General features: G+C 38.4%; 2 long non-coding RNA genes across 4 annotated transcripts in view; both read left to right on the top strand.

The window, feature by feature from the left end:
* The window catches only part of LOC144305277 (uncharacterized), a 75,272-nt gene that overhangs the window by 36,316 nt on the left and 23,360 nt on the right, over positions 1-15,596 (top strand). The window lies entirely within an intron of this gene.
* On the top strand, positions 1,545-2,444 carry LOC144305278 (uncharacterized). The gene is made up of 2 exons (XR_013372333.1): positions 1,545-1,892; positions 2,253-2,444. It is a non-coding gene; the product is annotated as an uncharacterized LOC144305278 (long non-coding RNA).

Raw genomic sequence — 15,596 nt, forward strand, 5'->3', positions numbered from 1 at the left:
AGAATTTGGGGGCTTGAGAACCCTCTTTCAGAACATCTTCTGGGACACATCAACCAACAGCAGCATGTAGCACAGCTTTTGGTAGGCATCCATATTTCCATTTCAGAGGCAGCCTCGTCCTAGGAACAGCTGCAGGGTAGAAGGAAGAAACACACACAGAAACCAACATTTACCTAATTTTACGTAGTCCATGCTAGGAGAAAAATACGTTCTGTTGGTGTGTGTCTACAAACTCTAAGGAATGACTGCGCCTCTTTTAAGCGATAAAAACTTGTGAGGCTATGAAAGCATACTTCTAGACTCGGAGCATTTTGATCAAATATCATTTCAACCTCAGACACACGCCGACGTTATGCGTTGCCCTCGGTACGCCCTCTTCATTTTATGTCTTGGCAAAACAAAGCTCCGCTACCGAGGACTTATTTCTCAGGCCTCCGAGGTAATTCTCTAGGTAATCGAGATGTCACTTGAGTTTTCAGCGCTCAGATCTGACATGTGAAACTCCCCAGACACAAGGTCTGCACAGTTTTATCAAGTGCTTCTCGGATCTGAGGTTCTAGCACCAGAAACCCAAGAAATATTTATTTCTGGTAGGAATGAGTGAAGGTGGTGGCCTAGAAGGTGCTTTAAGAATGTTGTACCCGATGCTATTTTCAGTCTTTCAGGCCTGAGAGATGTTCTTTCTTTCACCCGTGCATTATATTTGATAGACTTTAAAGATTCTCAAAAGGTTGATTTTGTTTTGAAACGAAGTGATAAATATCTCATCCTGCAGTTTTGCTCAAAGATGACTGGAATCAGTTACGTCTCCCGAGGTGAGGTAACAGCGGTGGGGGAAGCACCCGATACCCACGCGCGGCTTCCAGTCTGTCCTTCCACGAGCTCTGATCGGACTGACTGGCGTCTGGCGTGGCGCTGCTTGAAAATCAAGTTTCGGCCCCGCCCGCAGGCCCCGCTCCCCGGCAGAACCGTCCATCGAGGCGCCGCTCGCGCGGCCCAGGGAGTCCGCGAACGGACGCTGGCGGCGGCCCCGAGGCCCCGAGGGCGGCGCCCAGGAAAGCGGCGGCCGTCACACGCGGCGCGAGGCCGAAGGATTTTTGAGAGATTCTACACGTGGAACCAAATCCGCCATTAGATGCTTTCTCTCTTCCTGTCACGAGGACAGATTTTCCTCGGTCCTGAGTCACATTCTCCGGAGCTCGCAGCAGGCGGGCCGCGGCCCGAGGGCGCCGCACAGCGCGCAGAGCAGACGGCGGCCGCCGTGGGCGGGGCGGGGCGGGGCGGGGCGGGCGCGGCGAGGGGCGGGGCGGGGCGCGGCGAGGGGCGGGGCGGGCGAGGGGAGGGGCGGGGCGCGGGGAGGGGTGGCGCGGGGCGCGGGGAGGGGTGGCGCGGGGCGCGGCGAGGGGTGGCGCGGGGCGCGGCGAGGGGCGGGGCGCGGCGAGGGGCGGGGCGCGGCGGGCGCGGCGAGGGGCGCGGCGGGCGCGGCGAGGGGCGGGGCGGGCGCGGCGAGGGGTGCCCCGGCCTGCTAGCGCGCGCTCCACGTGGCCCCGGCCCCAGCGCCCCACCGCGCCTCGCCGCCCCGGGACGCTGTGACCAGATGACACGTGTTTCAATGTTATAGGGCCACAGTCACCTGTCGCTTAGAGAGGCAGCTCCCGCGCCGCCTGCGCTCACTGCCGAGCCCTGGGGTCAGGCGCCCCCCGGGCGTCGGTCCCGGTCGCCGCCTCCCTCGCATCCCCGCGGGGCCCGCGCTCCTCCCGCCCCACGGCGCCCCGCGGCCTGGGCCAGGTCCCCACCGCCACCCACGGTTGGGCGCCCAAGGTCGGCGCGGCCTGCTGGGGACCGAGCCCTCCGCGCCCGTTGGACCCACTAGGGACCGTGCAGGTTGGGGGGCGAGTGTCCCTGCCACGGGGGTCGGAGGGGCGGAAGGGGACAGAGGGGGTTGGAGGAGGTCAGAGGGGGTCGGAGGGAGGTCGGAGGAGGTCAGAGGGGGTCGGAGGGAGGTCGGAGGGAGGTCGGGGGGGGCGAGAGGGGGCCAGAGGTCACACTGCGCCGGGCTGGGTGCTGCGTGTCCCCGAGCCTTTGAGCAGGTTCCGCTGGGCCGCCCTGGCCCGACCGCCTCGGGGCGGTATTTCGGAATACGGTGACTCGCTCCGAGGAAAACTGAGTACCCCTCTACCCGAAGAGAGTTATTTTCAATTATTTTGAATAATTTTATATTTCCATCAGCTGAGACCTTACGTTTGTTCCAGGTTGTTGGCAGGGTGGCTCCATACCTGGGAAGCCAGGAGGAAGCTATGAAGCGTCTCTTGAGAGCAACCAAGTCTGAGATCATCCACGTTCTTCCAGAGGAGGCCCTGTGGGAACACCTGAAGACCATAAATGGGCACATTTAACACTAGGTCGATTTAGAGATGGTGAAATAAAAAATGTGTTGTATGCCAGCTGAGTCCTGGAAATGTATGTATTTAATTCTATCCTCAAGGATTAAGCTACTTCTAAGAAATCTGAATCTCCTTTATACTTGGATATGATTAAAGGAAAAATAGGCAAAAACCTGCCGATTGAATAGCTCTCTGGAAGAGGCACACACGGCACCCCAGAAAGACAGCCGTCTGCACACAGCGCTAATACATAAGAGGCCTAGTGATAATCAGGGCACCTTCTATATTTTGCTACAAAATCTCCCGACGTAAAAAGTCGCACAAAACAAATCTAAAAAACCATGTCAGCCTTTGACCATCATGTCAGCACAAAACGTTGTGATTCAGTACAACACGGAACAGCATTTTCTAGCATATGTTCTGCAAAACAGATACCTAGTTAAAAGCTTTCTGTGGTCAAATAAATTTGAATGATGTAGAACAAGCACAGTTAAACAGATGTTTTGGCGCTGCACTCTCTAGAGGCTTTAACAAAGAAAAGCATAGAGGTTCACCAATAACAGGCATAGAGCGTATAACATTTTCCAAACTTAGTCACAATACCACTACTGCTTTTTCCAAAGCAGACCACTTTGTGTAAACCTGCTTCTTTCCCCCGCCCCAATTCAGGAGCCCTCTGTTTTCATTTAAATACACATAATTTGTAGGAATACATTTTAGCAATGCACATTCATTGTGATCTTTGGAAACAAATCAACTGCAACAAAAATTGGTGCAGTAACTACTATTTTTTGCAGCAGAAAAGCAAAATCACAAAATGGCATGTAAAATTTACCAGCAGCGCAGATACATGATGCTAAGAGTTCAATTTTTCTTTTCAAGTAGAAATTTCCTAATAACCTTGATTTCATTTCTAAGGCACTTAGTTCACAAAAATGTCTAGATATCACACAAAGATACTAGATGAAGCATAATCTGTACAACTCTTATCACAAACAATTGTCAAGATCAGTTCTGTTTTTAATTATACAGTAAATTGTGCCACGTATTTGACCATCCTTAAGGCTATCACAGCTTTGCAGAAGTTTGTATTCCCAGGGAATAGAAATAGTGGGCACAAAGAACTTTAAAGATTTATGTATAATTTGAAATTTATTGTTCCATCAATTACATTTCTAAACTCCCCTTAGTTTGTTCATGCCAAACAAAAGCAGTCAACAATCCCTCTTGATGCTTTGCAACAAAAAATATTTATAAACACACACATGATCTGTTATGATGTCAATTTTGGTGATTGTTAATTCTAGACAGTAATGTTCCTCTTTGGGAGGACAAGGAAGCCAAATAAAAAATGTTTTGTTTTGAAGCCAGTGAATATAATTTAAAATGGGCACTTCTCAGATTCCATAACTGTCTTGCAGTTGAAGAAACAATGGCAGAGGACAGTGATTCTATGGGTAGTAGCTTTGGAAATCTTTCTCAGTATTTTATAAAATGCTTAAGATACTAAAAGACAGCCAAACATTTTTCCAGAAGAATTCGGAAAATGGACAAAGGTCAGACAGGGATTCAGGAACTAAAAAGACCTTATAAAAATCCAAAATTATGAGCAGCTGGTTCTATCCAACTCCTGTGAAGTGGAGTGCTCTGGTTCAAGAGTTTCCTTGTCATGCAATCAAAGGACGGAAACATTAAGATTGCAGATGGGAAGTGGTGACACACTGTAATTTCATACAGATCATGATGGTTTGGTGACATAAGAATTACTAGACCATGAGGCCGAGGGTCCATGAAATGGATTAAAGCTTTATTGCTCTTTGGAGTTCTGACAATGACAAATGCTCTCTCTGATGTTGGGATTATCTTGTCTAAACTTTTGTTTCCTTAGTTTCAAGTTTCACTTTTTCCTTAACCATCTTTTAAGATCACAAATAACTTCCGTTTTTTCATTGTTATTGGAAGGCGTTTAGAAACGCCCCCCTTGTTTTATGCTTTCTTCTCTGGCATCACATCTGTGCATATGGTCTATTTTCAATTTCCAATATCCTGATAAGTGTTTTGGATGATAGAATTAATGATACGGTCACGTGACTCAATTGCAAATTCCTATTAACAAACAAAGGAAAAGAATGAAGACAATAAGACACTTTTACAAGAACACCCAGATGCAAAATTTATGAATATTATTTATTAATACATTTATCCAACTGCTGGCATCAATTAATGATGCAGATGTTTGGCAGCAAACTTTTGAATAACAAATCAAACACATCATATATGTCTTTTCCACCATCACACACACACACACACACACACACACAGTTTCACAAGTGAGGTTTCTGATTTAAGTTAGAAATAAAGACTTTAAGTAAATTCTGAAAAGCATTTTGCAAAGACATTCATTTTTCTTGACTAAAATGGAAAAGATAATTGATAGAAAAAAATACTTTTTTTTTTTTTTTTTTTTTGACTCCAAACCTGATGGCACTTTTCTCTCTTCTTACCATTCTGCCTTTGTCATTATCATGCATTGTGAAAACACTGCTTCTGGTGAAGTTAAGTGGGTGAAATCTTTAATATGAAAGGAGTTGTATAGTACACCAGTTCAGCAAAATTTGATGGCATTAACATTCAGTGTTTCTCTAGTACCTGATAAAAAGTGTGTGAAAGTCTTGCAGATGGAAACACATTAGGGTTTTACATGTTGCTAAAAATTTCCAGTAAACCAGATTGGAAACTTTGTTCTAAAAGCATTACTTCCCAACAGACTTTCAGGCTGTATTTGAATATATTATAATTGCAGTTACTTTTTAAAATATTTAAATAATTGGGTAGTGGATGGGGTCGTCTAGTTAAGCTAACTTTCCTATTAGTTTTTCTGTCTTACAAAAAAGAAAAACAGCAAGAACATGTTCCACGTGCCCAATAGAAGTTACATCAATTGGCATAGCAAAGTGATATATACTTCATTTTAGGGAAGGCAGAGAAATCGGTCAGCAAAAACGGTTAGATGTGTTGTAGATTTGAAAACTTTTAAAGTAGAAATTTCTTGCAATTTAAGAGGGAAGACTTTTAAGAACAGATGAAAACTTCATGGAAGTTTATTCCATTTCTTATTCTTTAATTCCAGGCCACTAGCATTGTTTTTGGTACATGGGTATTTAATGACTGTTGTCATCATTGACCGGCTAAGTACAAATAATTGAAACTATATTGTGTGCTGAGCATTGCTTTAAATCTTTTTTTATTTATTTAAATTCCAGTTCACTATCATACAGTTAATATTAGTTTCAAGTGTACAATATAGCCATTCAACACTTTTATAGAACACCCAGTCCTCATCACAAGTGCCCTCCTTAATCCCCTTCACCTGTCTCACCCATCCCTCCACCCCTGCCCCTCTGGCAACCGTCAGTTTGTTCTCTGTAGTTAAGAACGTGTTTCTTGGTTTACCTCTCTTTTTTACCTTTGCTTGATTGTTTTGTTTCTTAAGTTCCACATAAGGTATTTGTCTTTCTCTGATTGCCTTACTTTGCTTAGCGAAAAACTCTCTAGTTCTGTCCATGTCCTTGCAAATACCAAGATTTCATTCTTGCAGATGGCTTCATACTATTCCATTGTGTGTGTGTACACCACATCTTCTTTATCCATTCATCAGTCCTTGGACACTTGGGCTGCTTCTATAGTATGGCTATTGTACATAATGCTGCTGTAAGCATTGGGGTGGATGTATCCCTTTGAATTAATACTTTTGTATTCTTTGAGTAAATAGCTAGCAGTGTAATTGCTAGATCACAGGGTAGCTCTATTTTTAACTTTTTGAGGACCTTCCACGGTGGCTGCCCCAGTTTGCATTCCCAGCAACAGTGTAAGATGGTTCCCCTTTGTCCTCAGCCTCACCAACACCTGTTGTTTCTTGTGTTGTTGATTTTAGCCATCCTGACAGGTGTGGGGTGATATCTCATTGTGTCTTTGATTTGTGCTTCCCTGATGATCAGTGATGTTGAAAGGTAACCATTAAACAGCAACAGTAAGGATATCCATCATACCAATGAGTTTATAGTATTAAAGTACTTCAATTTTTGGAGAACGAAGGCTCAGCGGTTGAGCATCTGCCTTTGGCTCAGGGCATGACCCCGGAGTCCTGGGATCAAGCCCCGCATCGGGCTCCCCACAGGGAGCGTGGTTCTCCCTCTGCCTGTGTCTCTGCCTCTCTCTCTGTGTCTCTCATCAATAAATAAATAAAATCTTACATAAATAAAAATAAATAAATAAATAAATAAATAAATAAATAAATAAATAAATAAATAAAATTAGAATTAGATAGGTATACTTTTAAATCTCAGTTGTCACTGGCTGTGCCCCTAGGCAAATGTCTGATCTTTCATAAGGTTCCCACATCTATAAAATGGAGGAAATAATATCTACATCATAATTATGGTAAAAGATTAAATGAAATATTTTCTGTGGAGTGCTGCTCCACACAAGGGAGTCAATAAAACATTAGTATGTCTTCCCTGTATCAGAAAACTTAAAACCAAAATATATAAAAGTTTCATTCTTTAAAATTTGAGAACTTCAAAATTGGCAATCACATTGCATGGCATTGTTTCTGCATAGTGTACTATGAGGAAAGCAGGACATCCAGGGTTTTAAAAAGAAAGTCAAAATTTCCCTCACACCTACACTTCTACATATGTCTTCTCTAAAGATTGCTGATGGCTTTCTTGAGCAAGCTCACAGGGTTAGGGTTGATACCCGGCAACTTTTTAATCAAAGACAACTTCTACATTTCCAAATGCCACCTGAAATATAGTTTTCATAGTAAAAAGGAAGCCAAGACTCATGAAAAATAATTTTGACAACACTATATACGTTATAGATTACATTAGATACTACTAAATTTTTATGACATTTCTAGAAAAGGAAAATATATAGAGACAGAAAATCGATCACTGCTTGCCTGGGCTGAGATTGGGAGTATGGAACTGCAAAAAGGTGTGAAGGAAATTTCTGGGGAGTTCTAAAATTGGATAGTGGTGATGGTAGCACAATTGAAAAATTTTACTAAAAATTAGTAGGCCATTTACTTAAATAAATGAATTTCATGGTATGTAAATTATATCTCAATAATATTACATAAAAAACAAGTTATTATATGGCATTATATTTGCATTATGAGAATATCAATTTCTTTACACCATGGATTGGCACAGAAATGTAGCATTTTCTGCACACACCCTATTTAAGGAATTATACCCTTGAGAGTATACCCATTGGGTGGCTCAGTGGGTTAAGTGTCTGCCTTTGGTTCAGGTCATGGTCCTGGGGTCCTGATCCAGCCCTGCTGCCTCAGGCTCCCCACTCAGCAGGAGTCTGCTTGTCTCTTTGTCCCCCTCTCCCCCTGCTCATACTCTCTCTCTCTCAAATAAATAAATAAAATCTCAAAAAAAAAAAAAAAAGGAATCACAACCTTGACAAAATGTATCATTATTGTCATTATAGCTTCCTCTCAAATTCTGTAATAACAAGTAGACTCCTTCCCCAGAGTAGAGACTACATCTTGCTTATCTTCGTATCACACACAGTTTTGGGTGCATCCATTAATATTCAATGATATTTCTGTTCATCAAATATTATGCATTATAAAGAGTGACTATAAACACTAAGACATTAAATAAATAGAAGTATTTCTATTTCACTAGAAATATGCTTCAATATGCTTTCACTGAGACTGATTAAATATATTTATCTGTATAATTTTAAATTATTTGTAAACATAGTTGAACACTGCATTTAGCAATAAATATGATCAGTGATAATTTACCCATGAGAGGTAAAAAAACAAACAAACAAACAAAAAAACTGAGACTAAAAATCTACAATGTAATTTATATTACCTTAGATTTTTTTCATTGTTTGGGAATTTTTGATAAAGTTTATTTTTGCATCAAGCAAGAAAGTGGGTGTTTTACAAATTACAAAGTAAAACTTAGCAGCAATATAAAAATGTAATTGTTTTTATAATTTTGCATATTTTATACCTGTTTGTAGCGTTTATGAGAGCTTTGATGCTATATCACTGCACTTCCTATTTATATCTTCCTATCTTACTCATTTAAAAGAGATTAAAATTTCTTTTTTTTTTAAGATTTTATTTATTTATTCACGAGAAACACACAGAGAGAGAGAGAGAGAGGCAGAGACACAGGCAGAGGGAGAAGCAGGCTCCATGCAGGGAGCCTGACACGGGACTCGATCCCGGGTCTCCAGGATCACGCCCTGAGCTGAAGGCAGGCACTAAACCACTGAGTCACCCAGGGATCCCCAAAATAGAGATTAAAATTTCATTTTGGTTAAATATCATTTATGCTTATGACTAAATTCTGATGAACATCTCTAAAGTAGGAAGAATTAGTGGAATTTCAGTTTCGAACTATCTATTGACATTTTGTGTTGTTAACTTATGAGGTTCATGGACATTTCAGATAGAGTCATTAAGAATATGTCTCAGAAAAAATCTAAGAGCATGTAATCTGAATCGTATTACTTATAATAAAATATATTGAAAAATAACACGCATAGTTTGGGGCATTGAAGTTACACCCCAAACAAGCAATTGAATGGAGAAACAAATTTCATTTAGAAACTGTAGACAATCTTTATAGTATTGAAAACCTGCAACTTGGAATATTACAGGTCCTGCCTTGCACAAGGTGGACCCTCAGAAAGTATTAAAAGAATTAAGGAAGAAAGGGAAGGAAAGGAGAAGAAAATCAAGAAAGAAGAAAGGAGAGAAAGATAAAACATAGACTCTTATGTGTTTTTTTAGGAATGAAAACAGTGGAATCCCCAGTAAAGCTGTATATGGCCAATTCATGATAAAAAAACATGCTGTTAGCTGTATCATTAAATGATGCAAAGATCCCCTGAAGGCAAATGAGGGGCTCAGACAGATGTCCTCAATCATGAGAGTTCATACAAAAACATGCTCCATATGGTTTAGAACACAAGATGTATGGCTCAAGTGGCCCAAGAACAAGAATACACAGCAAGCGGGGGAGAAGAGGAAACAGTACAAGATCGGCACCATGTTAATAATGGTGTTGATAGTATAATAGCTAATGAGAGCATACCAATTAAGAATGGCTCATCTGCATGTACATGACTGAGCTTTTTATTTTTAAGGCACGTTTTATAGTTCAGTTGATGCATATACATAAAACTAAAGTGAAGAGGAGACTTTATCAAACCAAATATTTTGATGTATATGCTCATATCCTTACCAAGGATAGAAAACATTGTTAAAACATTGTTAAACATTGTTTTAGAACTAAAAGAAGAAATTGCATCCAGATCTCTAGGAAATTGTCCATCTCCTGCAAATGTCTAAGTATCAGGTCAATGTGCTTTAGCTCTGTTACAAGATCAACTCCAGAGATCTGCATCTAGCATTTTAATCTAATGTTTCCTGAAATAAGCAGTTACTGTAAGGAAAACCAATAAAAGTGCCTCTTGCCCACAATTTAATAAGGAGATTTCCACCATGGGTAAACAAATACAATCACAAAGCTCCGCAAGACTAAAACCACTCACAAGAGCCATATTTTCTTCTTTAACAACCACATTGAATCAAATAGCTGGCCAACTTTTTTCCACGCATTTACTGTGTAGGATCAAATAGTTCTTTTAATCAAAATACAAATTTGCTGAATGAATCAGATCTTCTAAGAGCCTTGCATTTTTCTCTTAATTGTTAAAAGACTTTGGAAACATTTTCAATCATTTCAGACTAAATCTAATAATTTACGTGTCCTACATAGTAAAAAACTATGCTCACAGAATAGCCATTTACCACACTTAATATCTACTCATTTGAAACAACATTTCCAGAACTCTAAATGTATGTAGTCCACTGAAAACTAGGAAATAATGGCTTATAATTTGAAGCCAAGAAACGGAAATTAAGTTTTTATTATTTGAGACTGAAAAATAGCATCCATAGAAAGTCAAAATATTCCGTTTCACTAAAGCAAGCCTTGTACCTTATATAAATTTTATTATTACATACCTCAAATGTCAAAGACAATAGTCATTTTTTCAACAATGGGAAGTAGGAGAAAGCTTGTTCTATATTTTGAAAACAAGTATTGATCAATTGTAATGTAAAAAAATTATTATCTGGAGTAGGTCAAATGGCTCCCAAAGGGTTTCCCAAAATTTACCTTTTAAGCACACTTCCTTTAAAGCTCAATTCTGATGAACATAAATCCTAAAACCAGGCGTTTTGCTGTACCAAGATAAGTAAGTAGGGAAGAAGAACTTACCCACTTGAGTAGGTAAACTAATGTTTTATGTATGATTTTCCATTTTATCCTTCCAACTCTATTAGCTTAATATAATTATTTTAATAGACATGGTGAAAAACTGATAAAAACAGCTATGGGTCTTGACATCAGGTCTGTTTAACCCTAAACCTAAACCCTGACTTCTTTCCACGATAGTTATTTTTTAACAAGCATAACAGGAAGTACTCACAGTGACATAATATCTGGTGATATTCATGTTTATTCACTTATCCATGCAAAATGATCACTTTCAAAAAGCCCTTTAGTGTTCAAAACACCTGGGACATACAAATAAAAATTATTATAGTCAATCCTCCAGAAACATACACTCTTAACGGCAAAGGGTGGTTCAGAATTAAGAAAACTAAGAAAAGTGCAGCTCACTCAGTAAATGTGGGTTTACTGACTACTGCGTGGATGGTGGGAAGAGCAATTTATCACGGCTCTTGAACTGTTGGAGTCAGAAAGGACTACAACTCCTTCAAGCTTCAACATGAACTTCAGCGTCACCTTCACTACATTCTTCACCTCTCTATTTCACCAACATACCCAAGGCCCAGATGAATGCCTGACACAGAGTGGGTCTCTCCAAAGAAGTAAACAAAAACAAAAAAAAGCCACCTTATTTGTTTCTATTGCATAAATGCATGGACTTTTGGCTTGCCTTAGTACTATTAGCCAACTCCAGCTACTTTGATGCTTTTGTTTCCATTGAGCTATCCAGTGATCTTAAGCCACATAAACAAACCGTAAGTGTGAGTTTATAAATTCAGTCATGTTTTTACAAACTTTAACACCATTGATGCTTCTATCAACATGTAAAAGTATGAAAAATACAAACATTAACTGAAGATGCCATTTTTGGAAAAAAGAATGAACAGTTAGAATTTCTCCCACATGACAAATAACCCAGAATATTACAACCAACCAAGAGGATCCTGTGCTATTTTCAATTAACTCCTTAAACTCTGGACAGACCAGTTCAAAAAGCTCTGTTCAGTAGGATAGGTAATAAGTCACCTTTATTCTTAATTCCTGTTGAAAAATATGTCCATTTAAAAATTATTATATATGCATTTTTTCTCACCTAAAATCAATATATGTAGCAAAGCTACAAGGCTTTATTTTTCTATATATAGCACTGCAGGTTTTAAATATGATGTGATTTTTTTCATTTTTGTTATTGAAGAAAATTTGACATGTTATATTAGTTTCAAGAGTACAGCATTGTGATTCAACAACTTAATATATTATGCAATGCTCACCACAATAAGTGTAATTACCATCTGTCATCCTACAAAGTTATTAAAAAATTATTGACTATATTCCTGTGCTGTACTTTTTATCCCCATGACTTACTTATTTTATAATTTGAAGTCTATTCCTCTTAATCCCCTTCACCTATGTCATTTATCTCATTCCTCCTCACTAGCAACCACTAATTTGTTCTCTGCATTTAGAAGTCTGTTTTTCTTTTTTGTTTGTTCATTTGTTTTGTTTTTTAGGTTCTACATATGCATGAAGTCCTAGGGTGTTTGTCTTTCTCTGTCTGACTTATTTCACTTAGCATTATACCCTGTCAGTCCATCCATGTTGTCATAAATGTAAGACCTCATTCTTTATTATGGTTAAGCAATATTCCATTATGTCTACATACTATATCTTCTTTATCCATTTATCTATTGATGGACATTTGAGCTGTTTCCATATCTTGGGTGTTGTAAATAATGATGTAATGAGCATTGGAGTATATATGTCTTTTCATATTAGTCCTTTCATTTTCTTTGGAAAAATACTCACTATTGGAATTATTGGATCCTATGATATTTCTATTTTTAATTTTTTTAGAAAGCTCCATACTGTTTTCCACAGTGGTTGCACCAATTTACATTCCCACCAACAGTGCATGAGACTTTTTCTTCTTCACATTCTCACCAACGTGTTATTTCTTGTCTTTTTAATACTAGGCCTTCTGAATGGTGTGAGGTGATGTCTCATTGTGGTTTGATTTGCACTGATGATTAGTGACGTTGAACATCTTTCCAAGTGTCTGTTAGCCATTTATGTCTTCCTTAGAAAAATGTCTATTCAGCCCACTGCAGTTTTAATCAGATTATTGGAGTTTTTTGGTAATGAGTTGTATGAGTTATTAAATAATTTGGATATTAACCCCTTATTATATATATCATTTACATAATTTATATCATTATATCATTTATATTATCATTATATCATTTATTATATATGATAATTTGTAAATGATATATCTATTAAGTGGTTAATATATCTAATAAGGGGTTATTATATATAATATATATCTATATATCTTTTGTAAATGATATATCTATAGAGGCAGTTGTATGATATCAAAAAATATCATACAAATGCCTCTTTCATTCAGTAGGTTTCCTTTCTATTTTGTTAATGTTTTCCTTCACTGTGAAAAAGCTTTCTATCTGGATGTAGTCCTAATAGTTTATTTTTGCCTTTGTGTCTCCTTCCTGAAGAAATATCAAATATAATAAATTTTTTTTCTCAGTGTTAGTTACATTGAGGATTAGATCTTCCTATTCTAACATCAGGAAGATCTGTAGAAAATATCTAGACCAATTCTCACTTAGTACAGGTAAAAAACAGAAGAAATAGGCAAATTCATAATTATAGTTGGGGACTTCAAAACCTCACTCTTGACAATATAGAAGTGATAGGAAAAAAGTGAGCAACAATATAGAATAATTAAAACACCATTAAAAAACAAGATCTACTGATGTCGATAAAAACACTCCACCAAATGACAGCATAAAATGTGTTGTATTCAAGTGCCAAGGGAATATTCACCATGATAGACCATACCTTTGGTCATAAAACAAACCTGAAAAAATTGAAAGGAATGGAAAACATATCATGTATGTTCTTTTTTTTTTTAAGATTTTATTTATTTATTCATGAGAAACACAGAGAGAGAGAGACAGAGACATAGGCAGAGGGAGAAGCAGACTCCCTGAGGGGAGCCCAATGTGGGACTGGATCCGGGGACTCCAGGATCATGCCCTGGGCCAAAAGCGGCACTAAACCACTGAGCCACCCAGGCGTCCCTATGTATGTTCTTTTATCCTTTTGAATATTAATTTGACATTTGAATATTAAACAACATACTTTTAAGTGATCCATGGTTAAAGAGGAAGTCTAAGAGGAAATAAAATATTCATAGAACTAAATGAAAATTAAAACAAGATATTAGTATTAATGAAATGTGCTTAAGTGATAAGAGAGAAACATAATACTGTATTCTTATTTTATTTTTTATTTTTTATTTATTTATTTTTTTAAGAATAGCATTTATTTATTTTTTTTTAATTTTTATTTATTTATGATAGTCACAGAGAGAGAGAGAGAGAGAGGCAGAGACATAGGCAGAGGGAGAAGCAGGCTCCATGCACCGGGAGCCCGATGTGGGATTTGATCCCGGGTCTCCAGGATCGCGCCCTGGGCCAAAGGCAGGCGCCAAACCGCTGCGCCACCCAGGGATCCCCACTGTATTCTTATTTTAAAAGAGAAGAATGACTTCAAATCAATAATCTATCAAGAAACTAGAAAAAGAAGAACAGCAATAACTAAACCGTAATTGAGTGGAAGAAAAGAAATAATAGTTAAGAAAAAATACTAACAAATATAACCAGTACAACAATAAAGAAAAGCAATGAAACAAAAAAGAAGGTTCTCTAGAAAAATCAAAAACAAAATGAAATAAACTACATAGTAGTCCCACAGCAATTACATAAATTGTATTAATAATTTAAAATCTCCTGAGAAATAGATCTCCAGGCCTAGATAATTTCACTGGTGTCTTCTATAATCATGTAAAGAAAAAAATTTATACAATCTCTTCTAGAAAATAAAAGAGGAGATAATCTCAACATTTTTTAATGAAGCCAGATACCAAAAGACAAACAAGTAAAGAAAAAGCAAAGAAATAAGAGAATAAAAACTACATCTACATATCTCCCATGAACTTAGAAGCAAAATTCTTTTTTAAAAAATGTATTTATGTATTTATGTATTAATTAATTAATTAATTAATTTATTTATTTATTTGAGAGAGAGAGAGTGAATGAGAAAGAGGGAGCACACAAACTGGGGAGATGCAGATGAAGAGGGAAAAGCAGACTCTCTGCTGAGCAGGGAGCTAGATGTGGGGCTCAATCCCAGGACCCTGGGATCATGACCTGAGCAGAAGGCAGATGCTTCACCAACTGTGTCCCCCGGGCAGACCAGATGCAAAATTTTTAATGATTAGTAAGTTGCATCTAGCAATGCACTAATTTTTCATACATCATCGACATCTATCTATCATCTATCATCTGTCTATCTATCTATCTATCTATCTATCTATCTATCTATCTATGTACAGATCTCTAGAATCAGAAATACAAAACAAATTGAGTATTAGGGGATCTTCAGCCCAAGATAAATAGTAATATTGGCAAATTGAGCATTGCCTGAAGGAGGAACACTGCCTGAAGGGGAGAATCCAAATTAATTTTGACAAGTCTTTTTCATTTTTGTGCTGCTGAGTTGCTGATATGAAATATATATTTATTGTATGAAGTGTACCTATGGCAGTTAAATTCAGATAGTGTTATCTATAACAATTTGTATTGGCTTCCTCCCAAGGCTTTTGATTTGCCCTGTATGAGAATAAATGAAAACCATATGAAAGTCAATAAGTCCTTGATAGTACATGACATCCTGTGTTCTCTCATCCTTGATTTTAGCAAACATTCCAAGGTTTTGGCTTCCATCATTGAGGGTGATAGGCTTCAAAAATGTAAGGGCTTTTTCTTGGCTTCAGATAAGAATCCCA

The sequence above is a fragment of the Canis aureus genome, chromosome 35 (assembly GCF_053574225.1).
Source record: "Canis aureus isolate CA01 chromosome 35, VMU_Caureus_v.1.0, whole genome shotgun sequence".
NCBI classification, from domain to species: domain Eukaryota; kingdom Metazoa; phylum Chordata; class Mammalia; order Carnivora; family Canidae; genus Canis; species Canis aureus.